Source organism: Panthera tigris, chromosome C1 (genome assembly GCF_018350195.1).
Source record: "Panthera tigris isolate Pti1 chromosome C1, P.tigris_Pti1_mat1.1, whole genome shotgun sequence".
Lineage (NCBI taxonomy): Eukaryota > Metazoa > Chordata > Mammalia > Carnivora > Felidae > Panthera > Panthera tigris.
In genome coordinates this window covers 115,481,900-115,507,168 of record NC_056667.1, presented here as the reverse complement: position 1 = coordinate 115,507,168, position 25,269 = coordinate 115,481,900, and the positions used below count along the sequence as shown (strand labels likewise).

Below are 25,269 nucleotides of genomic sequence, written 5' to 3'. Positions count from 1 at the left end.
GATATTCCGCGCCTTCCCCTATGCCCTTGAGGGACTTGGAGGTAAACTTTTTGGGCTCCTCTGTGACCTCAGAGGATCGGATGTGCCTGGTGAGGTTCCTTTGATGAATTCACGACCTTCTCCTCAGGGATGTTCGGGCCGGTGTCCCACGTGTCTTTGTGGCCACCAGCATTAGCAGGAGAGCAGCGCTGGCTGTGGGTGGCTGCTGTCTCACGTGGGGCCGAGCCTGTGCATGAGAGGAGGGCACAGTGGAGGGAGCACGGGCTAGGAAGTGGTTATTTTGAGATCTGAGATCAATCACCCAGGTCGGATTTGTACTCCTCCTCCCTCTCACCTCGGCATTCTGGCTCTCTCCTTTTGCCTCCTGCATGCCAGCTGCCCTACTGTTCCACTCTCTTCCTCCGCTAGTGCAGTATGCCTTTTGTCTGGAGAGTGGGAGGAAACTTCTCGCGATTTCCCTGGCTCCCGGCTCTCTTTCTGACAATTCACCCTCCACATTGGCTGCCAAGGGGAACTTTCAAAAAACCCCGAACGAATTGTGTTATGTCTTTGGTTAAACCCTTCCAGAAAAGGGGCCGGTATTTTAACTTGGCAATGATCCAGAGGTTGCACAGATCACTCCTGTTCACATCCTTGCACCTGTGCTCAGGTCAGAGAGAGGCTGGGAAGTGTGGTGCTTCCCTGTGCAGACATATGCCCAGCAACATGATGGCAACCAGGAGGACGGAATGGATTTGGTGGTCAACTAGCTGTCTCTGCCACAGCATGGGGCTATTTGACATGGGGTTGTCCCCTCCCCTTCCCATCCAGCTCTCTCTGGAGAACATCTCAATATCACTTCCTCCAGGAAGCCTTCCCTGGATCCCCCCCCACCCCCGTTGTCTAAGCCACCCTCCCCTTGGCACTCTGATGGCACCCCTCATATGAGCCCACGGCACTCAAATTCTCTTTCCTGTCTTTTGCTCCCTAGTGCACCGTGAGCTCTCTTTGGGCAACTGCTTCTTCATCTTCATGTTGCCTGTGCAGAGTAGACGGCAGGGCTCAAAGTAGGGGATCAGTGAATGGGTCATGGGTAGATGGATACTGCAAGGTTGGGAGTCCCTTTGTGGTATGGGTGACAAAATGTCTAAAGCTCTTTTTAGAACATCAAAGAAAGACGCCAAAATGGCGGTCTTTATTATCACAGAGGCATATATTGTATGCCTTTCCCTGGTGCAGGGCTTCTGAGACCTGGCTGTGCAATTTGAATCACCCAAGGAGAGAGCGTGAGCAGTATAGCTTACGGGACCCCTGCCCTCGGACAATGTGAGGAGTGAAAATGAGGTGAGGGCTGGGGGAGCGTGTGCTAAAAACAAGATCCCTGGAGGTCGTGCTGCAGCCAGTCCTTGGGGAGAGGGCTATGAGGTTGCAGGAACCCAGCGGAAAATGAATTATGGAGGGACCCTGAGCTCCTTCCATTAGAGATGCGATGGGACTAACCTTTTGCCTGCCTGCCTGCCATTCTTGTCTCTCCCTCCCTCCCTTCCTCCCCGCCCCCCCCCCCCCAGTGATGACTTTTATTACACTCAGTAGCTAAGGGCTGAGAAACTCTAATCAGAAATGTATCCACTTATCCTGAAGCTTCTTAACTCCATCCAGTCAGTCCCTGTGGATACAATCTGTGGTGATTACATTAGATGAATAGCTAATGCCTTTAGTGATCCCGGGTTCCACATCCCCTCTGGGATCTGAGCCAACACCAGGCCGTCCTGACTCTCTGCTCCCAAGGCTTTAGGCTCTGAGAAAACTGGAGACTTTAGAGCTGGGACCCACCTGGGGTCTTTTGGAGGAGGTCCAAGGACCCTGCGGTTAGGGCTCCTCTTTTTATCGCATTTCAAAGCAACGGAGTATTGAATGGCCATTGTGTCTACCTGCAAAGCAGGATACAAAGAGGCTAGCCCCTCAAGTTTTCTCATGACCTCCCTCAGAACCGTTACTAGAGCCCCCAGGGGGAAATAGATAACTTTAGCGAAAAAAATACATTTAGGAACGCATGGTGAAAAGCCAGATTGCTAGAATATAAGTCCATTGTTTTCTTGAACTCTAGGCAAGTGGCAGGGATCATAAACTCTGAGGCTGTGGTGGGTGGAGAGGTAACTTAATGTATTAGGGAAGAGTGGGGACTGTGGCAAACTAGAAAGCATCTAAGAGCATTCTCATTCAGAGTCTAAGGAAATAGTGTGTCGGCCACACCAAACGACCACGCGGTGGGGTATTCTTATGGTCAAGCCTGCGATGCCCCTTGTACCAGTGTATCTGTCCTGAGACCTAAGTATAGGGCATCTTTGTTTGTTTTCTCTTGTGTCCCTCACCCCCGCTGCTGTCAGGTGAAGTCCAAGTCCCAAAATTTACTCCACGGCAAAGGATCAAAGATACTCCATTTTCGGCCGGTGGGTGGTAATTCACACTCTCAGGAGTTAGAAACCCGAGAGGGGCTAGTCCCCGCCTTAACTTCAGGAAAGGTGCACGGGCTCACTGATGTCCTTCGAGGAACTTAGCTAAAGGGGCAGGGGCACCCATGGAGGAGACGGAGACCAGGAGGCGACAAGAGATGGGAAGTACTCATGGTTGTTTCGAAAGAGAGAGTCCAGAGGGGGCTGGCGCAGAGAAGGCTCTTCAGAGATGGGCTTGAGCTGGTCCCTGCAGGGGGGCGGGATTCAGATGGCCACAGTAACAAGGACAGTAGCTAGTGGCTCTTGGGCTTCGCACTTGCTCTGACTGGTGACATTTCGTCCTCACCACAACACGACGAGCAGTTCTATTTGTGTTGTCTGCTTCATTTATTTATTTTTGTAGTAAATGTAACTTATTGTCAAATTGGTTTCCAGACAACACTCAGTGCTCATCCCAACAGGTGCCCTCCTCAATGTCCATCACAGTTGGGACACATGACTCTTTTAAACGTTGGCTAACCACAGCTAGCACTTACTTACCTGCCAGGGGCTGCTTTTAGCACTGCGTGTAGACTTACCTATTTAACCCCATGAAGCGGGGTTTATTATTATTACCCCCCGCCTCACAGATGGGGAAACTGAGACGCAGGGAGGGTAAGAAACTTGCTGAGTCTTACCCTGCTGGTAAGGGGAAGATCTAGAAGTGAAGCCCAGACAGGCTGGTTCCCACGTTCTTGTTCTTAAATCCCACATCCACTCCCTAACTTGCCTGACACCGCACGTTACTGAAGGGCGATGCAGGGATAAATTCCAGATCCGGAACGGGGAGCCCTCAGTGTGTTTCACCGCCCCCCAAAAGGAGGGACTCAGCTAGAGTGTGAGAAAATGTCCTTTTAAAATAAGAGATTTAGGGGGCGCCTGGGTGGCTCAGTCGGTTAAGCATCCGACTTCGGCTCAGGTCATGATCTCACGGTCCGTGAGTTCGAGCCCCGTATCAGGGTCTGTGCTGACGGCTCAGAGCCTGGAGCCTGCTTCCGATCCTGTGTCTCCCTCTCTCTCTGACCCTCCCCCGTTCATGCTGTCTTTCCCTGTCTCAAAAATAAATAAACGTTAAAAAAATTTTTTTAAATAAGAGATTTAGTTTGGGGGCACCTGGGTGGCTCAGTCGGTTAAGCATCCAACTCTTGGTCTCGGCTCAGGTCATGATGTCACGGTTCGGGAGATCGAGCCCCGCGTCAGGCTCTTCGCCGACAGCTTGAAGCCTGCTGGGGATTGTCTCTCCCTCTCTCTCTCTCTCTCTGCCCCTCCCGTGCTCACGTGCATGTCTCTCAAAATAAGTAAATAAACTTAGAAAGAGACTTAGTTTCAAATGTTTGCCCAAGGCAAATCAGGCAGACGGTGTAGCGAATGCCAGGAAAGAAAGAAGAGCAGGCATGGGGCGCAGGGTGCAGCCCCCGGACAAGTGAGGAGTCGGGTGGCTCCAGGTGGGACAGGTGGCTGGAACCTAGTAGGATCTGAGGCGGAGCCCGAGCCGGGACAGTTGAATTCCACGGAAGTTCATTTTGAAAATGGGCATCCGTCAAATACGTTGATTACAGGGCATTCGAAAATGTGGTGTCTTAAGAGAAAATTGGAGACGCGTCCAAAAGGTCAGAAGATGACTGTCGTGGGAAAGATAGTTTGTTTCTCTCGGTTCGCAGGGGGAGGGACTTGTGGCACCCACGGGGCGACAGGGGGAGGCATGGGTCGGCCGGGAGGCAGAGGGAGCAAGGGGAAGTCAGGGGCCCGAGCCTTTACTGTGATTTCTGAGGAATGTGTGAGCCAGAGTCTATAGGTTTACCGTTGGCTCCTTTGAATATTGTCATTGGGGGTGTCCCTGATTGTCTGGTACCTGGCGCTGGGGTGTTTGGGGCAGGAGGATGGTGGCCCAGAGTTTGAGAGCCCTGTGAGAACTTGCGGGAGGAGGTGGTGGGTGCAGGCCCTGGATTGGATGGCTTGTATTTGTAAAGTGCCCTCGCAGGTGAGTTTCTTATCTCAAGGAATTGGCTGCTCCCAGGAGAGACAGTCCCTCCAGACTTGGCCTGGCTCCAGACATCAAAGCATCAGACTACAGAAAATAAAAGCCACAGTTAATACGTGGACCCTGGTCTGACTTCTCTCCGGGGTACGGTTTCATCGCAGCTTTATGATCTCAATCTATGTGACGGTAATTTTTCCAGGACATTGTTTTCTTTTTTTCAGAGGTTGGGCCTATCACGAGGACACCCCTGTCTCCTCCCCCATTTAATTATTCTTGGACTCAGCAAGGGTCTGGGCACATGGTGAAGGGCACACGGCTTTGCTGTGCCAATGGTAAGATGTTGTGCTGTGCGCACGGCCCTTCCTGGTGTCTGCCGTGTCTGTCACTAGAGCCTGTCCTTTGGGATAAGGACGGGTCGTTAGACCGTTGTGCGGGATGTCCACTGCACAATAGCTCCACACCTAAGGAGGTGCCATTCACTTGGTACGTGTGGACATTTATTACACATTTCCAGTAGATGGCAGTCAAACATCTTAACCTAACAAAGTCTTATCAGGATGACTTTTCTGACAAATAGAAATAAAGTGCCTCTAAGTTGCACCTGGGTCCTGTGAGGGTCCACTGAGCAACGGTCCTGGTCTCATGGGCCACCCCGCTATTCTCTGACTCTGCAGGAGCTTCAGCTATGCCCTGTCACCCAGCAAGAGATGGGATTCTCTGTCCAGCCCCCGTGAAAGTTGCTTGTAGTTCCAAAGCAGCCCGACTTTCGACTCTGCTACCAGAGCCCCAGCTTGAGAGCTTGAGGCTCTCAGAAGGTCCCAGAAGGTCCCAGAAGGTCGGAGGGATGGCACACAATTTGAGGGGGTGGTAGGTGATGTCTGGAGTCCTGACAGCCTGGGAGAGTGGGAGGGCTCTGGGACCCTGGGGCGGGGGGTGGAGGGCTTTTGTGGTCAGAGAGAAGGGTAGGACACGGGGGGACATATGCATTCAAGATGTAGGTCAATTGTTTAATGAGTCCTGTACTAGGGAGTGAGCAGGATACTAGAAGATTAGGTCCAACTACTCAGACACACGAAGTGAGGTAAGGCCAGGAAGGTGCAGCCTTGGACTTGTGTTCTTTTCTGTGGGGGAGGGGTTGGGCGTCTTCCTGGCTCTTGTTCCGCTCGGTGCAGGACCAGCAGTTAGTTTATCATCTGACCCTCTGTCCCTCCTGGGGGAGGTCACTGTGTTTGTTTTGTAGAAAGACTGCAAAACCACAGAGAACGAAGGTGAGACCTTAAGAGCGCAGTGACACAGGGATCCCACGAGGGAATGATGGTGGGCAAGGTGGTGAGACCCTAAGTTCCCAGTGAGGGGGGCCTGTCAGGGGAGGGGTCCCTGGGGAAGCGGTCATTGAGGGGGAACAGGAAGGTCTGATGCACAATCTGAGTTTCTTGTGCGGTGTGCTGTGGGAGCTCGCTCCCTGGACAACCCCTCCCTCAGGCTTCAGTGAACTTTGAGGCACTCACCGATGTTTTGTGTGGACGTTTTTGTGGGGTGTGTATGCCTCTGTGTGTGTGTGTGTGTGTGTGTGTGTGTGTTTGAGAGAGAGAACTGGGGAAAAAAAAGCTCAGGTTCAGGCCTGGCCGGGCTGATGTGGTGCAGAACAGCAAAGGCACGAGTGGAAGCAAGTCCAGAAGGAGCAATGGCCATTTCCATGTAAGCCCCTTAGGATCTACGAAATCTCGGTGAAAACTTTCAACCTCGCGAACTGTGGACTTAGGGCTTTCGCTCACTTCTGCTAGACATCAGACCCTAGCAGACCTTCGAGTCACACAGATTACCTGGTGTGTGGCAGAGCTCTTAGAAGACTTCCCGATCCATAGAGGTACGCACACCTGTAGAACGTTTGACCCAAGAAAACTATTAAAGGACGCACCTCGTCCTATCAGAAGAATTTATCCTTCTCTCTGTCTCCTCAGATACAACTACGGTTGGGGAGAAGCGTTCAGCAAATACATTCTTTTCCTTAGCAGATACATCTTTCAAGAAATAAATTTGGAGTGGCTTTATTTTCGTTAATTCATCCATTTGTTGACTCATCATCTGTTTGTTAGCAGCCTAGAATCTGCTGGGCTGTGTTCTTGGCACTGGGGAGCCATGGAGAAGGTGGCCGCCCTTAGCGGATTTCAGGACGCATGTGGGATTGATCAGAGTAACAAGAATATAGAGTAGCTCAGGGTCACATGTTTAGCAATTACTTTTAATTTGCTTGACAGACGAATTTGCTTGACAAACTGTGGCAGGAAGATCCCTGGGTAGACATTAGTCCATGCTAGAGAAAAGCCAGGTCTACTGTCTAGCCCTGTCTGATACACTTATGAAGTTTTTGTCTTGAGAGCAGGAAGGTGGATCTGACCCAAAGGAATCCTCAGCAAGGAGTCTCAGGGATTTGGCCTCACCCACTCTGCTTTTCCATTACTGAGACTGTGTGCATTCGCAGTTTCACGCTGGCTCTATAAAGGGATTGCAAAGTTGTTCTGAAAACCGAAGATAAAATTGCTTTGGAGGGCTCTCATTTTGGTCTCCTGGTGGGTTGTAAGCAAACACATTCTCGAAAGCTGAGCGGTGGAGCCCAATTGTTTCAGGCCAGGAGGACGACACAGATGCCAAGCTTGTGCTGCTTTGGGAGGCCCAGGTGCCTGTGGTCTATCAGGAGGCGCCATGTTGGGTGCTAATGACAGAGCTGGGAGAGATCCGACCTCCACCCCCCACCCCGGGACAGAGTAGGGGCTCAGTGCATGCTTGGAAAAGGGGCAGAAAAGAAATTGATATACAGTGCCAGATCCTCCAACGCCCCCTTTCCTCTTTCCCCACAGATTTGTGTGTTTTCCCATTTTAAAAGTCAAATAAAACTCACCCCCTTCAGTGCTTACTTCTGACAATTTTTAAAATAAGTATCTAGTTGTGTCATCACACTCAGGAGGGGGAATGATCCCATATCCCCCCAAATTCCTCCACATCCCAGCTCCTAACAAACACTAATCGATTCGACGTCCCTGTGGTTTTGTCTTGGTAAATGTCACATAAACGAAATTATAAGTGTTAAACCTTGGAGTCTGCCTTCTTTCACTTAGCACGATGCAGTTGCCATGTGGCTGTGCTGTTGGGTGTATCAGTAGTTCACCCCTTTATTATGGCTGTGTAATAGTCCACCATGCGGTTGTAGCAGTTTGTTTATCTATTCACCAGATGAGGGGCTTTTGGGTCGGTTTTCACTTTTGGCAGTTGGGGAAAAGTCGCAATAAACCTTTGTGTACAGGTTTTTGTGTGAACATAGGCTTTCATTTCACTTGGATAAATCCAGAGAAGTGGGATTTCTGGTTCATATGATAAGTATATGTTTAACTTTGTAGGAAATTGTCAAACCGTTTCCCAAAGTCTACCATTTTGCGTTCCCATCAGTGTGTATGAGAGTTTCAGTTGCACTGCATACTTGTCAGCACTAGGTATTGTCAGCTGAGCACCACCACCACCACCACCACCACCAATTAGCCATTCTAATGCATGTGTAATGGCATCTCACTGTGGCTTTCATTTATATTTCTCTAATGATGAATGATATTGAGGATCTTCTCATGTGCTTATTGGCCATAGGTACATTGATGGTAATGTGTCTGTTTATAACATTTCCCCATTTTGGGTGGTTTATTTTCTTATTACTCACTTTGGAGAGTTCTTTATATATTCTGGATACAAATCCTTTATTAGATATATACTTAGCAAATATGTTTTCCCAGTTTTTGGTTTAGCTTTTCATTCTCTTAACAGTGTCTTTTAAATCATAGAAGTTTTTAAACTGATGCTTACCAGAAGGGAGGTGGGTGGGGGGATGGGTGAAATAGGTGGTGGGGATTAAGAAGTGCACTTCTTGTGAGGAGCACTGGGATGTATGGAATTGCTGAGTCACTATATTGTACACCTGAAACTAATATAACTGTATGTTAACTGTACTAGAATTAAAATAAATAAATAAATAAATAAATAATAGAAATTCTTAATTTTGATGAAGTCCCATTTATCAATATGTTTTTTATAAACTGCGTTTTCAGTGTCATGTTTACAAATTCTTTGTCTAACCTGTGATCATGACGGTTTTCTCCTATTTTTTCTATTTTATTTTTTAAAATCTATTTATTTATTTATTTTGAGAGAGGGGTGGGGGGAGAAAGAGAACAAGCATGAGCAGAGAATCCCAAGCAGGCTCCACACTGCCAGTGCAGAGCCTGACATGGAGCTCAATCCCACAAACCATGAGATCATGACCTGAGCTGAAATCAAGAGTTAGATGCTTAACTGAGTGAGCCACTCAGGCATGACCCTCCTTTTTTCTTTTAAAAGTTTAATTTTATATTTATGATCCATTTTGAGTTAATTTTTATGTCAGATGTTGAGTTTAGGTCAACTTCCTTCTTTCTTTCTTTCTTTCTTTCTTTCTTTCTTTCTTTCTTTCTTTCTTTCTCTCCTTCTGTACATCCAATTGTTCCAACATTATTTGTTAAGAAAGCTATTTTTTCTCCAATGAATTTTCTTTGAATCTTTGTCAAAAATCAACTTGCCATATTTGTGTGAATCTATTTCTGGAATGCCTATTATGTTCCATGGACCCATCTGTCTATTTCTTCACCAATATCACACTATCTTGATTATTGTACCTTTATAGTAGGTCTTAAAATTGAGAAGTTTGGATCTCATGACTTTATTCTTCTTTTTCAAAATTGTTTTGGCTATTTTAGTTTCTTTGCCTTTTCATATACATTTTATAATAGTCTTGTCTGTATCCACGAAAACTCAGGCTTGGATTTTGGTAGAAATTACATCATAATCATTTGGGAAGAATTGACATCTTTACTATGTTGAGTCTTCCAGTCCATGAATATAATATACCTCTCCATTTATTTAGGACCTCTTCAGTTTCCTTCATTAATGGTTTGTAATTTTCAGCATACAGATGCTATAAAGTTTTGTTAGAGATATACTTAAGTATTTAATTTTCTTTCTTTTCTTATTGTAAATGGTGTTATTCTTATGATTTGTTTCTAAAGAATATGATTGATTTTTAAAATGCTGACCTTGTACCCTGTGACTTTGCAAAACTCACTGAAGATCTCCAGCCTGACATTCACTCTCTTGTTAATGTCATTTATAGTCCCTAGGTCTTAGTCTTTTTTATTTTATTTTATTTTATTTTATTTTATTTTATTTTATTTTATTTTTTGCTGTTGTTCTTTGAAATTCTCTATGTAGAAATTTTCTATGTTGTCTGTGAATATGAATAGTTTTCTTTCTTTTTAATATGTATACTTCCTCTCCACCCTTTGTTAATGTTCTGATTAAGGTTTCCAGTACAACTTTTTTTAATGTTTATTTATTTTTGAGAGACAGAGGGAGAGACAGAATGTGAGCAGGGGAGGGGCAGAGAGAGAGGGAGACGCAGCATCTGAAGTGGGCCCCGGTCTCTGAGCTGTCAGCACAGAGCCCCATGTGGGGCTTGAACCCACAGACCACGAGATCATGAGCTGAGCCAAAGTCGGATGCTCAACTGACTGGGCCACCCAGGCCCCCCTATGATTTTTAATAAGAGTGGAGAGAGTAGACATTCTTGCCTTGTTCCCAATTTTAGGATGAAAATATTTAGTCGTTCACCATTATGGATGATGTTCACAGTAGGTTTTTGTAGATATCCTTTTTTAGAGAGAGAGAGAGAGACTCTCATCCCCTTAGATAGGCAGGGCCACAGACCCAAAGACAGGAAGTGCTTTTCCAGAATACATGGTTAATTATTGGCAGCCTGGGACTAGAATCCAGGAGGAATGATCCTCAGCATTTCCACTTTGCCAGGCTGCTTTGAAAATCCTGTGTCCTTGAAGGGTTACTGTTTGTTTTGGCCATTTAGCAGAATTGTCAGGGCACGCTTGTTAATTAAGCAAGAATGTGAAGTAGATTAGTATGAACAGGTATGTATCTCACTGAGAATGACTAGACGCTTTCTGGAAAAGATGTTAGACAAAGAGCTGGGGGTGGGGAGCGCTTGAGTTTGAGGTACCAGAGGACATGCCAAGAGGATAACGGCGCAGGTAATAGGATGGCCAAAGTTTGGAAGAAAAATATCACCACTGCCACAGGCCTGCTGCGTAAGCCCGAGGTTGGCAGTGGGCACCTCTCCCTGTATTATCCAGCTAAGATTGGCCCCATCTTCTGTTTTATGTCCTGTGGGAAGTCGAATGTCTTCACCAAGGTTTTTGCGAATTCCTGTTTACACTTGTTTCTAGTTACTCCTGGCTAGGATTCTGGCTTTGCCAAAACAGCATTTTCTGCTGGTTTTTTTTTTTTTTTTTTTTTTTTTTTTTTGCAAGTGCTCCATTATTTCTGCCCTGGCCTTGACCCAAACATGTGAAACACATCTATGTTATTAACTCCTTTCCATGCAAACAAACTCTCCAAGACTACTGGGTTGTGTCAAAAGGGCTCCTACTGGTTAAGTGTAGGGCAATTTGACCGTCAATAAAAATAATCACTACTACATTGAACACAGTAAATATGTTTAAATACAGGAGCACATAGCAATTATGATAATAATAATAATAATAGAAAGACCTCACTTATAACCTTTGGATTCTAGGAAAACTATTCAGTATTTCAAAAGTTGGCAAATTAAGGGTACGTAACAATATTTATTCTGCTCTTACCATGCTAACTGAGCCTCAGGGTAATCAAGTAGTTGACAAGAAGTTTCTCTTTATAGAAGCTAATAGATGCAGAAGGAACAATCAAATTAAAATGCCATTATTTTGCAACTTCTAATGAAATAATGGGGTGGGCAATGATCGTCAGCGGCATCGGTCATAAAATGAGAAGCGGCTAGATGTTACATGTCTCCCAATGAAAATTTTCAACACTCTTCAGGAGACAGTCTTGCTCAGAGAAACCAAATTATCGAAAGAGTTGACTGGATGACAGCTTCCTTTCTTTTTCCAGGTGCGGAAAGAAATGCAACGATTGTCATGGGTCGATAACCGTGGAGGCTGACTGATGGCTACCTGGGGTTTTGTTGTTTCCCTTCACGTACATTTGAAAACTTCCACAATTTGTATCTTTCCTTATTGTCCTAATGTAGCATAAGCAAGAGAAACTGCACCCACAAAGCCACTCTGTGTGGTAGACGTTTATCGAAAACTCAGGGTTAGGAGCCAGGGAGGTTACACCAAGCTTCACCTAATAGTTAATTTAATACTGGATATTAGACTTCTTTTTCTTAAACGCTGTTCCTCCACTTTGTCAACAACTCAACACCCAGTTGACTTCTGGGTTTGGTTTCCCCTCTGTCTACCACCGCCTCGCATCTCTGGCGATACCAGAAAACGCTCCTACTTCATCGTATGGGGCGATTTAGCAGTCCCCTCCCCCAAACTCAACTCCGGACCTTCCTCTGCAAACCCAGTGTTTCACTGCTGTGCTAGACAACGGATTCTTTCTCCAGATTTCACAGCTTCCCTTTGTATCTGATAGAGTAAAGACGAAGCTGCCCTAACGAAGTAAGCCCTAGCGCCGTGCCTCAAAAAGAGAGAAAGTTTTTCTCTCTCCATACTGGCTCTGGGGATGCGTGGTCCAGCTCCACTCTATGAACTGTTTTAGGGACCCAAGTTCCCTGCCTTTGGTGCCCCAGCCTTGGCGCAGGGAATCGCCGGTGAGAACGGTGAGGGAGGGGGTCCGCGGGAGCAGACCTGGAAGTTGCACACATCACTTCTGCTCACGTCCTGTCCTCCGGCACCTGGTCGCCAGGCTCCCCAGCCACCCAGTGCCGGGAATGTAGCTTCTCTGGGACCTTGTCTGCAGCCATGGTTTTGCACCCATGGCAGATGGAGAAAGGATTTTGGAGTCATGTCTCTGCTCTTGGGCTCTGCGAGGCGAGCAGAGAATTAGCCTCCATGAATACTGCAACCAGCCCTTGGGAGGCACGGCTGCTGGGCCAACACAGCTTTGTCTTTGACTCCCACTGGCCTCTGAAGGTTGCAAAGTGGTGGTAATTTTGCCCTGCCTCTGGGTGTAACTCTGTCAGGCCCATGCCTTCTCTGTCCAGTCTAGGGCAACAGACTGCCATATGGCCGATACAGTCTCAGTTCTGTAGTTAGAATGTCCAGTCCACGCAAACAGCTCAATGTGGAGGTGCATATCCTTTCCCCCCACCGGCGTGGCCCTGTTTCAAGCCACAAGTGGCTTTTTCTTAATTTCTCTGTCCCTCCGGATTCCAGTCTGTTTGAGACACTCCCGAGAGGGAAGGTAGACCCCCGGTGGAGACAGGGGGTCCGTCTCACTCCAGCTGGCTCTGCTGGGAGTGTCCTGCCCTCAGGGCCTGTTAGATGCAGGGAGCTGACTTGTGTTGGGATTCGCGAGGCTCCCCAGAGCTCCCCCGGTAGGTCTCTTGACTGGTTTCCTTGAGCAGGCCTTTGCTTTCTCTGTTCTGGATGGACAGCTCCCGAGGCCGCAGGGAATGTTGTCTTACCTCAACTTCTCGCTCTCCAGCACGTAGGGGGCCTGAACGGCCCCAAGACATCCCGGCTGGCTCTCTCTCCCATGGGACCCACATCTGTCCTTGGGAAGTCCTGGTGAGTCCCTTGCATTTTGGGAGGGGGGTGCTGATTTTGTTAACCCACCTTGGACCTCTAGATTTACCCCGTGGGAGTCAGATCCCAGCCCTCCCCACGTGCCAGCTGTTGGGCCCACATACGGATCTCTCTGTGAAACCCTGTCCCCCCTCCCATCCCCCATAGAGTCCTTCCTCCCTCCCCACCCCTGCCTTTCGGTCTTTGGGAGAGAGGTGAGATTCACATCACAGCTAGCCTTAAAGGTAGGGTGCCTTTTTGTACTCATGGAGATGGGGGAGTTCTCAAGCTGTGAATGGGACTCTCATCTGACCTTTTTGAATTCTGCATTTGGTGATCTGTCTCGTAGGCAATTTGGTATTGAACATCTATGGTCTCAGCGCTCAGCGGAAATTGAAGCAGGGGGGCCTCCTTCCTATCATCCTGTGATAGAAATGAATCATGCCGCCTGCACAGGGCAAAAGCGACCACTGTCAGCTTTGGTTTTAAATAACGCTCTTTATCTCCCCACGACACTTGGACACCCAATCCGTGGGACAGCCCTTTCTATGGAGAGCAGAACTGATAGGGAAGCCAGCGTGAATGTCCTGCCCGTCTGTCCCATCTTCCACTCCTGCCCGCAATGACTGGGTGGGACGATGTCTTTGGGAAGGACTTTTATCCCTAGTGTTTTTTGTCTTTTTTTTTTTTTTTTTTTTGGCTGTGGAGCTCATTAGGAAAAATAACGCTTTCATATTGGTATGACCTGTGGGTGTTTTCTTTAAGTTCAGCAAAACAAATCCTTCAGATTCTGTGCACTTTTCCTGTCACATAAATTGCAATTACTAGGTCCGTGGAAAACAGCAGTAAGGGGGAGCCTAAGGCTGTGTTTATTAGACCCAATTAGTGTAGACCTTGGATTAATATGTTTCCACCTCCATATGTCCGAGCCCTTTTCAAGGCTGTGAGGAAAATTTATGGTGAAGCGGGCAGGAGGCTGAGTCCCAGCCCAGTCGCCTGGAGACAGTGGTCTGTCCTTATGCCAATATGCCTTTGAGTCTCAGGGCCTGAGGCCAAAGGGATCCATACCCCACACCCTAGCCCAATGCCTGCTGGGCGCTGGGTGCCGAGGGCATATCTTCGGGATGCAGAACACAGTCTCTGATGCCAAGGAGCTCGGAGCCAAATTATGGAGAGGAGGTGGGTGGAGACACCCATGGTCGGCCACCCCGAAGGCTGGTCTTTCCAGGGCCCAGCTGCGAGCAACTCCTTTGTTTGTGGGGTGCTCCTCACTCCTGGACTCACCCGGCACTGCCGCACTTCACCTTCACCTCCAGGTGTGCTCCCCCACTTTGCCTTGCCCCAGGGTTCCTTCCCGCTTGGCTTCCAAGTTCATGCTGACCACCCTTCTCTGGTGCATCCACTGTCTGTCCATCTCGGGGTCCTGAACTTCTCTCCTGTGAGCTCAGTCTTCACCTCTTATTATTCATGAAGGTTCCTGGCCTGGATCCAAAAGCTTTGACCTCGACTCCATCCAGGGCATGACCTCTGGGGCACCCCCCACCATAACTGTAGCAGCCTATCACCCTGCCCCAGATACTCACTCAGCCCCCAGGCTTCCCCACGATCTTGGTCCAGCTGTGTTCTCTGGGGACGAGGATGCAAATCTGGGGGTGTTAATCCCCGGAGGGGCTGGCTGGTCATGTAATACCAAGTTCCACGGGCTTAATTCCGAAGAAGCCTCCTGCTTAATATCTGATTATTTAATTTAACCCATCTCTCTTGGGTTTGGGATGCTTGTTCTTGGAGAGCTGTGATCTTCCCCAAGGAACTATGGTGACATCCAGCCCAAGACTTCACACCAAACCGGAGGGCTCCTCAATGGCCAAAATCTCAGGGAGCTCGCATCTCACTTGGGACCTGCTTTCTGGTGGTATTATCGTTGTGATATGGGGGCATTCCCCCCAAATGCTGTGTTTCTCCTCACCTCCAAGCCTGTGCCCCCGCTACTCCTTCCATCGGTAATAACGCTCTCCCTTCTACCTCGGTGAGCTCCTAACGGTCTTCTGACGCCCAGCTCTGGGTTCCTCCCACACTGTTCAGAGTGATCTGATTCTGTTTTCCTTCATGAAAATGGCATCTCCCATACACTGTGTATTTACTCAGTCATAACCGCGATTTTACATTTCGGTTTTTCCTTGTAGATCTTTCTTCTCTTGGAAATGACGAGGTCCACCCCACGCAGGCACCAGCATGATGAAAGAATGAGTGAAGCAGGGTGGCTGTGAGTGTAGAGATGCTGCCTGAGGGGGGCCAGAAGCAGCTAGGCCAGGTCAGGGCTCTTTCTGAGTGGAGGGTTCGTGTGCTAAATCCTTTCGAGCAACGGAGCTGTCCAAGGTCATGGTGGAACAGAGTCCCAAACTCAGCCCCTCTGGCCCAGGCTGCAGAGGCAAGGGGGGCTGGGGAGTGCGTGGGAGGCTAGGCTGCTGACAGTGCACGAGTGGGGTCAGTGAAGCAAGGGGGCAATGTGCCAGGCAGAGCCCAGGATCTGGCAAGCAGGTGTCCTGTGAGCCACTCCGCAGAGGGTATGTGGCTGGAAAAACCTGCTGGTCAACCTGGGGCCTGCTGGCCCAACCTGGGTTGGGCTCTTGGTCATTAACCCAGCAGAGATTGAGGTTTTTGCCTCAGGAACAAAAGTGGCCCCTCCTGTAAGCTCACAGCCAAGGCTGAATTACCGTAACCTCCTCCAGGAGGAGTCCAGGGACGCGCTCCCTGACTTACTGTGTATAAGCCAGTTGCCACCACAAATGTTGAGGGACACAATGAAAGGAGTGCCCAGCTCAACAGCTGATAGGCAGTGAATCAGCATTGTCCTTTCCCCAGTGTATATTCTTGGTTCCTTTGTCACAAATCAATTGATCATCTAACCTTGAGGTTATTTCCGGGCTCTTTACTCTGTCCTGTTGATCTATGTGTCTGTTTCTATGACAATCCTGTATGACATATTGTTTTCATTACTATAGCTTTGTGATGTAGTTTCAAATCGAGGAAGCCCGATGCCTCTAATTTTGTATTTCTTTCTCAAGATTGCTTTGGCTGTTGGGGGTCTTTGTGGTTCCACATAAATTTTAGGACTGTTGGTTCTGTTTCTGTGAAAAATGCTGGTTACTTCTTTTTTTTTAAGTTTTAATTTAAATTCTAGTTAGTTAACATACAGTGTAATGTTAGTTTCAGGCGTACAATATAGTGATTCAACAATTCCATTACATCACCCAGTGCTCATCACAAGTGTCCTCCTGAATCCCCATCACCTATTTCAGCCACCCCCACCCCCACCTCCCCTCTGGGAACCACCCGTTTGCTCTTTATAGTTAAGAGTCTGTTTCTTGGTTTGCCTCTCTCTCTTTTTCCCCCTTTCCTCTTCTGTTTTGTTTCTTAAATTCCACATATGAGTGAAATCGTATGGTATTTGTCTTTCTCTGACTGACTTCTCTTATTGGCATTAATCCTCTCTGGCTCCATCCATGGCATTGCAAATGGCAAGATTTCATTCTTTTTTTTTTTTATGGCTGAGTAATATTCCATGGTGTATATATGCCACATCTTCTTTGTCCATTCATCGGCCGATGAACACTTGGGCGGTTTCCATAGTTTGGCTATTGTGGATCGTGTTGCCATAAACACAGGAGTGCGTGTATCCCCTTGAATTAGTATCTGGTTGTTTCTTATATATCTAAATTTTTATATCTCCCTTTCTAACAGTCTGGGTTCCTTTGGCATCCCAGAGATAGGATGCAAGAGCAAATAGTGTATTCAGGAGGGCAGGAAGATGATACCAAAGAGAAGCTCAGAATGATCTCACCCAGGGATGGGGAGCTGGCGAAGGTAAGCACCATTTCTTGTGCGTGTTTGGATGCAGACTGCTCCTGGGGATATTAGTTCCTGGATACTTCAGGTCTGCCATGCGGGTAAACAGAGCAGACCTCCACGGTTGCAGAAGAGCATTTAGGTACAGAGGTGCACCTGCCAGCAGCTAGTAGCTGTTTGGAGCACCTACAAGGGTGAGGTTTGAGGGGAGCGGAGCACCGACAGTATCTGCTACAACCCAGACAGCCACGCAGCCTGGATTCCAGTCCTGATTCGGTCCCTGACTAAGCTGTTTGACTGTGGATGAGTCACGTGACTGCGGTGCCCCAGTTTCCTCAAGAGCAAAAATGGGGGATTAATAATTTCATCTCTCCAGGTAGAATATAAACTCCCTGAGGCCGGAAACAATGCTGTGGATGCCCCGTCCTCCAGGGAAGGCCCTAGTTCAGTTTTTTTTTTTTTTTTTTTTTTTTGCCTCATCTTTCTGTTTCCTGTCAGTCACTGTAATTAAGACCTTCAGGAGACTTGGAACATGCAGAATGTTTGGCTTTCCAGGAGGAACAGCAATATTATCACGCATGTGGCTAGTTCTCTGACACTAAACATCCCTTGATGTTTAAGACAACTCTGGAAGGAGTCGATGGTCCTTGAGTCATCTGACAGAAAGAAAGACAGGGGCGCACAGCTCTAGATGCACTGGGCGCTCAGAAATGGTCAGCACAGCCAAGGACTGGATAGTTTTAACTGTCTGGCAAGTGCTGGATCACAGATTCCTGTTTAAACGTAACTTTGAATGGACACATATTCTCAAATGTCACCCACAGCCATTAGGTATGCAGAGGCTCTCCTTGGTATGGGCCATTAACTACCATTTATGAACTGGTTTAAATCTTGTGAACGGTGCACCCAGGGATGACCTTGGCTCGGGTGTCAGTAAATTATGCTGCACAGCGTTTTGCTTCAAGCCACAGCCCCTGGTCTGAAGGTGGCTAATTATTACACAGTCAGTAGGCATGTCCTTTCTATATTCATGGGGTTTCCACTTCTTGGTTTGTCTGCTCATTTCCAAGTACTTTCGGAATTAGTCTCTGAATCTTTTCTGACTCCTCTGAAACGTATGGTTTAATTTCCATCAAGAATCACCCATGTTTATAAATAACCTCTGGAGTGACTCTTCGGGTGTTCAAATGAGGTAAAGTTATTTTTGAGATGTTTGGGACTTCTGAACAGGGAGCCCGGTGATACTGTTCCAGAGTTTGAAGCTTTAGTCCTTCTTTACTTTAGTTCCTGTTTTGCACTAAGAGTGCATCATAGCACACATGATTTAAAAGGTTTGCTTCTTTGGGGTTAAGTGTAGGACGTCTGTTTAGGTCATGATCTCGCAGTCCGTGAGTTCAAGCCCCCCGTCGGGCTGCGTGCTGACAGCTCAGAGCCTGGAGCCTGCTTCGGATTCTGTGTCTCCCTCTCTCTCTGCCCCTGCCCCGCTCATGCTCTGTCTCTCTCTTTCTCTCTCAAAAATAAACTTTAAAAGAGAGAATTTTCTCCTTTTGATAGTCTCTGTTTCCACTCTCTGCAGCCCTCTCCCAAGAAGAGTATGTGGCAGTTTCTCTGTGTATGTGTGTATATATATGTAACTAGATTAAACAAAAAAGATGAAGACATTGAAGTCATGGCAAAATGAGGGTACACAGATAAAATAAATCTAGGGCCAGGCTGGTGCCCAAATGCTGGTCCTAGGGTTTGGGGCAGGTATTAGAGGTCATTACAAATTTGGCTCTGAACTTCTTAGCAGCCAGAGCAAAGAAACATGATCCGCCAAACTGTCCGTGTCATTAGAAAAATAAAGTCCAATTACTTAGCGAGACTCAGAGTTTCTTTTTTCTTTTTTTAAGAGAGCGCAAGCGGGCGAGGGGAGGAGAGCGAGGGAGACAGAGGATCCAAAGCAAGCTTTACACTGTCAGCACAGAGCCCAATGTGGGATTCGAACTCTTGAACCACGAGATCATGACCTGACCTGCAGTCAGACGCTCAACGACTTGAGCCACCCAGGTGCCCCAAAACTCGGAGTTTCTTGTAACTGAGGTCGATGGCTTTCACCCAAGGGCAGAGTATCCCAGCAACCTCGACTTAGCTATGAGGAAGTTGAGATGGTTTGTACCTGTGAGCTGTGTAACCACCGTGTGTCTGTGTGTTGGGTTGCAGCAGCCCTGGGAGATGGATCCCGTGTTCTGACAATCACTCGTGAAGTGGACAGACTTCACCATCTTTGGCTCTCCCAGGGTGTGTGGGTGTGAAAGTCTGTACCCCTAAGGTTAAAGGGCCTTGTTTTCTCTCTGAATGACATCCCTTTATTGGCTGTTTCAGAACCGAGGGAGAGAGAGAGAGAGAGAGAGAGAAACACAGAGTGAAGACTATTTCTTTCATAAGAGCTCAGAGGCAATTTAAAACATGAACACATGAAATAATATATAACAACAAAGATTTAAGCACAAGGAAAATAAGAACAAGTAACCTAGATTCAGCTTGGAGAGAAGGGAGGAAGAACACAGTCGCTTTTCATTTGACTCTGAGCTCCCTGGCAGCCAAGGTAAAAAGGGAGGCAGGGTACGTTGTACTTTTCAGGAAAGAAAGGACAGCTTGGTGTTGTACTATGTACTTTAAACACGATCTTCTTGAACCTTCATAAGAGTCCAACAAAGTAGATTTGCTTATATATAGTTTCTGAATGAAGAAACTGGGTCTTAGAGAGTTGTAGGGACCTTGGGACTGCCTAGCTGTTTAGTGGCAGAAGGAGGAATTGAACCTGTCTGTCTGGTTCTGGATTCTATGCTCTTGACCACTAGGCTACACAGTTTTGAGGTAAAGGGGTCAAACAGATAATGATGTTGGTGCTATTCATGCTCTTTATGTGGCCTGGATGAATGTTCCTCATGCCTGGAGTTTTAGACAGTGCTACTGGGACTTAGCATGGCTTAGCACAGTGCTGGCCCGTTTGCAGCCCTCGGTGATCTGTAGCCACAGAGAAATCGGTGGCACTGATGTGTCCATAGAGAAAGGCTGGCAGACAGATCCTTCTTCCCATCTCCTCCCGGGCTCCCAAGTTCTCATTCCACACTTCATGGGGCTCTTTTGAGGTGAATGGCCCTGCTTCTCAGAATCCCAATTGTCTAGAGAGGATTTTGATCTCTTTTTTCTTTTGAGGGAAGTGGATGGTACCATTATGGGCTGCCTACAGGGCAAGGGACAGAGGTAAATGCATAAAACCCACTTGCTCAACAAATGAACTAGCCAAAGTAAATCCAAAGCAGAGTCTAGATCAGTTTCCTGCCGTTCGTTGGTCGCACAGCGCAAGGAGCTTACCTTTGCTTTGAGCAGGAGAAAGGCTTGGCCAGGTAATGTTGAGGTTCCGGGACAGGGTCTCCCAGAGAGGGCACCCGTGGCTTTTGGAAAGGAAAGGGGCTATGGGGGCAGAAGAGGGTCCAGAGGAGAGAGTGGCCGTGGAGACAGCAGGTGCATACTTTGCTGTGATTGGACAGGAAGGGTCCCCGCCATCCGGGCCTCGGGATCTCTCGCCAGAGGTGGCCAGAAAACAACGGCCCCTGTGTGCTGCCCTCTGCTCTCTTCTTCTGGTGGCACAGGGAAGGGACGGCACAGGTGACAGGGAGGAGGGAGAGGGAAAGAGACGGATGGAAGTGTGCTTGTGGAGTAATGCTAAATGCGGATAGCCAAAAGCACTACCCCAGCAGCGTATGCTATTTGAAGAGCACACAGGGAAAGATATAACCTGAAGGAGGCTTTTACTTGTGTTAACGCTCCCTTTAGTGGTGTTATCAGCACAACAGATGTTAGGCGACCAACAGAACTGGAGGAAATCAAGTATCCTTCATAGCTCACTTACGGCAGTGTCTGGGGTGGTTTTATTATTTATGGAGTCATGGCAACAAAGTCTACGGCACCACGGTGTGCTGTTACATAATTCCTTCCTCCTCCTGAACGCAGTGTTGGTGAGCTCCGTATGGTTATTACGGGCAGATTTGTTTTACTTCAGGTATATATTTATTTTTGGAGTAACTAGCTTTTGGCAGCTCAGCCTGAAAATTAATTCAAGGCACTAAAGGGAGGTATCGGGAAAAACCAGCTCCACTCAGACCTGGACTAGAGATGTCCTATTTCCATAGACGCTTAAAAAAATTTTTTTTTTAAATGTTTATTTATTTTTTGAGAGAGAGAGAGCAGGGGAAGGGCAGAGCGAGAGGGAGACACAGAATCCGAAGCAGGCTCCAGGCTCCGAGCTGTCAGCACAGAGCCCGACGCAGGGCTTGAACCTGGGAACCATGAGATCGTGACCTGAGCTGAAGTCAGACGCTCAGCTGACTGAGCTGCCCGGGCATCCCTTCATTGACTCTTTTTACACGGCCCATTCGAAGGGATGTGAAATCAAGGGAGGGACTTCCTAGATACCGCAATCTAAGTGAGCCTCGGTGTATGAAAACCCAGACCAAAGAGCATTTATTACCTAGGGACCCTTGGGGCACTTGCTTGAGTTTTAAAGGCATTTTTTACTTTACGAAAACACTCCTCCAAACTGAAGCTCCATTAGTGCTGAAAAGTCACCGATGGTATTGAACACGGGCAAAGGTGGCAGTGAAAATGAAGGCCCGGGGTTAAGAACCTCTGAATTTTAAGATAACTGAGGAAGGAAGATAATTGGAAAAAATGGAGGCTCTGTACCATGATGCTAATGAACTTGGTTTGAGATTCTTTATTAAACAATGATTTTTTTTTGAAAAGGACTAGTTTGTAATATTAAAAATGTAATACATATTCATGGCTAAATTCAAATCGTCCAGAAAGGTCTAAGGTGAAAAGTTTGTCTTTCTCTAACCCCTCCCCTTGAAGTTACTGTGCTTAACCATTTATTGTTTATGTGTCCAGAAATTTCCAATGCAAATAAAAGGATACATATCATATCATTTAAAGAATCACACACGGGATGCGACTTGTTTTTGCCTGTCATAGTCTACCTTGACGATCTTCCCACATCTACATAAGGATCGGCACTGGTCTCTGAAATTATTCATTCCTCAGATGCCTCATTGTTTTTCTAACTTGTTCGCTGATGAAGAACGTGTCTGCTCTTTCTTGGCTTTTGCTGTTACTAACCATGCTGCAAACAGCACCTTCATTCACCTATCTTTGTGTACATCTACAAGTACAGCTGATAGATGAATTCATTCGATGTGGCACAGCTTACAGTGGCCTCCAGGGGCGCCTGGGTGGCTCAGTCGGTTAGGCGTCTGACTTTGGCTCCCGGCATGATCTCATGGTTTGTGAGTTCAAGTCCTGCATCAGGCTCTGTGCTGACAGCTCGGAGCCTGGAACCTGCTTCAGATTCTGTGTCTCCCTCTCTCTCTGCCCCTCCCCTGCTTGTTCTCTCTCTTTCTCTCTATCTCTCTCACAAAAATAAATACACTTAAAAAAATATTTTAAAAAACTTGGCCTCCGTTTTTTTTTTTTTTTTTTTTGACAGCAGTGGATGAAAATGCCCGATTCTCTCTGTACCTTTTTAATATTGGCCAAGGTCACAGGAAAAAAATCATTCTTTCATTGATTCAGTCACTTAAAATATTTATTAAGCACCTACTATATACCAAGCATGGGTGTTCAGTTCTGGGAGTACAGTGGAGGGAAAAAAGCAAATGGCAGAATGCTTTCTCAGTGGAGCTTATGGCTCCGATGGGGGACAAGCATTAATTAAATAATCACATAAACACATGCAAATTACCACTTTTGTAAGCGCTATGAAGGAGGCACATGATGGTTCAGAAGCAAATAAAAGCGAGGGCTGATCTAATGAAGGGATGGGTTGGGTGGCCAGGACAAACTTCCCCCAGGAAGGGACAACTGAACTCAAACCTGCAGAATGAGTCGAAACTCATTAGGTGAAGGAGGAAAGGAGAAGAGAGAAAGAACATTGCAGAGAGAGGGATTACACAACGGGCAGAGGTCCTGAAAGAGATCCCAGGTGGGGACAAGTTAGGAGAGGTGGGTTCAGGGCCAGACCTCGCAGGACCCACTTCAGATTCTTTCCTAAGAGGAAGGGGAAACCTTTGAAGAGGTTGAAACAGGGGAGAGGTAGAGTCAGATTTCAGTTTTGAAAAGATTGTTGTGTTTGCTCTTAGAGACAAAAGTGGAAGATAATTCATGCTGCCATGATTTGCATTTATTTAATTTTGAGCGAGGTAGTCATTTGTTACATGTGACGTTCAATTCCATTTCATTTTCTTTTGACTTGCTGGATAATGTTTTTGACATTTTTTTCTATTGGGTTCACGTTGTTATTATTGATTTATAAGAGCTCTTTATATATTAAGGAAACCAGCCTTTCATCTGCCAAGAGTTATAAATATTGTTCCAGTTTTGTCTTTTGGCTATATTTGGATACTTTTAAAATATCTGTTTGGTCAGATTTATCAGTATTTTCTTTATGGTTTCTCAATTTTGTGTCATGCTTGTGAAGGCTCTCTGTCCTCTAAGATTATAAATATATTTCCTCACTTTCCTAGTGATTATATGTCTTTATTTCTTACATTTTAATTGATTTGTCTGGAATTTATTTATTTACTTATTTATTTTTTAATGTTTACTTATTTTTGAGAGAGACAGAGAGAGAACATGTGCAGGAAAAGGGCAGACAGAAAGGGAGAGAGAGAATCTTAAGCAGGCTCCATACCCAGTGTGGGCTCTGAGACAGGGCTTGAACTCACAAACTGTGAGATCATGATCTGAGCCAAGATCAAGAGTCAGACGCCTAACCGACTGAGCCACCCAGGTGGCCCTGGAATTTATTTTTGATAGGAATTGAGGTAGGTTTGCTTACTTTTTTTTGCCAATTGCTGGCCAGTTGCACATCACCATTTTACAAATTCACTAATTTTTCTTGCCAATCTGGAATGCTACCTTTATCACCTACTAAATTTCTATCTGTAAAATAAGCATTTAGATGTAGCTTTATTCTTTATTCTGTTTTATTTCATTTATTCTTGTCTATCCCTGCACAAGTACACATTGAAAAAACAGTAACTTTGGAGTATATTTTAATGTCTGGTAGGATTTCACCTCATTTTTCTTTCTTCCTCCTTAATTTTCTTGGCAAGGCTGGCATTTTTATTGGCAGGGCTCACTGGGAGAAATGAGGCAGCCAATGTGACCTTGGTCACCAGTGTGTAGGTCCTTGTCATCTGTGATCATCTGTGTGTGACATTCAGCACATTCGCTCGTTTGATCTGGTGCTCCTCACTTCTTAGCATCAAGATGCCACTGGGGTTCACATGTGTCCCCTCCTGCGTTCAGCATCAATAGACTCGGCAGATTCAGCAGCATCTAAGGGGGAATGGGGAATGTACGGGATCCTTATTACTCTTTTTTTTTTTAAGCTTATTTATTTTGAGAGAGAGAGAGTGAGAGCGAGTGCGAGCTGGGGAGGGGCGAAGAAAGAGAGAGGGAGAGAGAGAGAATCCCAGGCACAGAGCCTGACGCGGGGCTCAGTCTCACAACCGTGAGATCATGACCTGAGCCAAAAGCAAGAGTTGGACGCTTAACCGACTGAACCGCCCAGGAGCCCCAGTCCTTAGCTTACTCTTACCTAAGGGGAGGAGAAACAAATATTGTTGGTAGCAACAGAGCTTCAATTGCAGAAAAAAGGGGAGAAAAACATCACCCAGGTAGGCTGGAATACAGACCTCTCTCTCCTCTTCCGATGCCAGAGACTAGTTTCACCCAGACAGGTCCAGAGTCCCTGTTTCAAGCCTCCCTCAACAGGGACTTGAGTCTCCTAGACCCAGGTTCCAACTGTTACCCACCCACTTGCCATGTGACCTTGGGCCTCCTAACCTCTGAGAATTGCAGTCCCTTCTCCAGACAGAGCAGGTAGTACGGTGCTTGCTTTGAGCGGCTGTGTGGAGAAAAAGAAATAATGTCTGAAAAGCACCTGCCACAATGTAGCTACTAAACAGCACCCATTGTTAGTAAACTGCATCACACGTTTGTTTCATAAAAAGCTGTGGTTCTAAAAATATCCGTTCCCTTCTGGAACTTCTGAATGTCGATTTAAATCAGACACCAAGATTGGAGTTTTCAAGGTTTCTCCAGTCATTGCTGGGTCATCTGGTGGCGGTATTAAATAAAAAGATGGGGGTGGGGGTGGAAGTGGCATTCTAAAATATGAAAGCAAGCGGTGAAGTGTCACGTTCCAAATATGAGAGTTTTCCCCGGTCGATTTGACAGTGCGGCCTCCCCCCCTCCCCCCCCTCCCCGCCCTCCCCGGGCT

The 25,269-nt window shown here is 46.9% G+C and overlaps 1 long non-coding RNA gene across 2 annotated transcripts in view; it reads left to right on the top strand.

The window, feature by feature from the left end:
• The window catches only part of LOC122241275, a 34,791-nt gene extending 23,108 nt beyond the window's left edge, over positions 1-11,683 (top strand). For both annotated transcript variants that reach the window (XR_006221318.1, XR_006221319.1), the window contains exon 3: positions 11,470-11,683. This is a non-coding gene — a long non-coding RNA (uncharacterized LOC122241275). The remainder of the gene's footprint in view (positions 1-11,469) is intronic.
• The last annotated feature ends 13,586 nt before the right edge of the window (positions 11,684-25,269 follow it).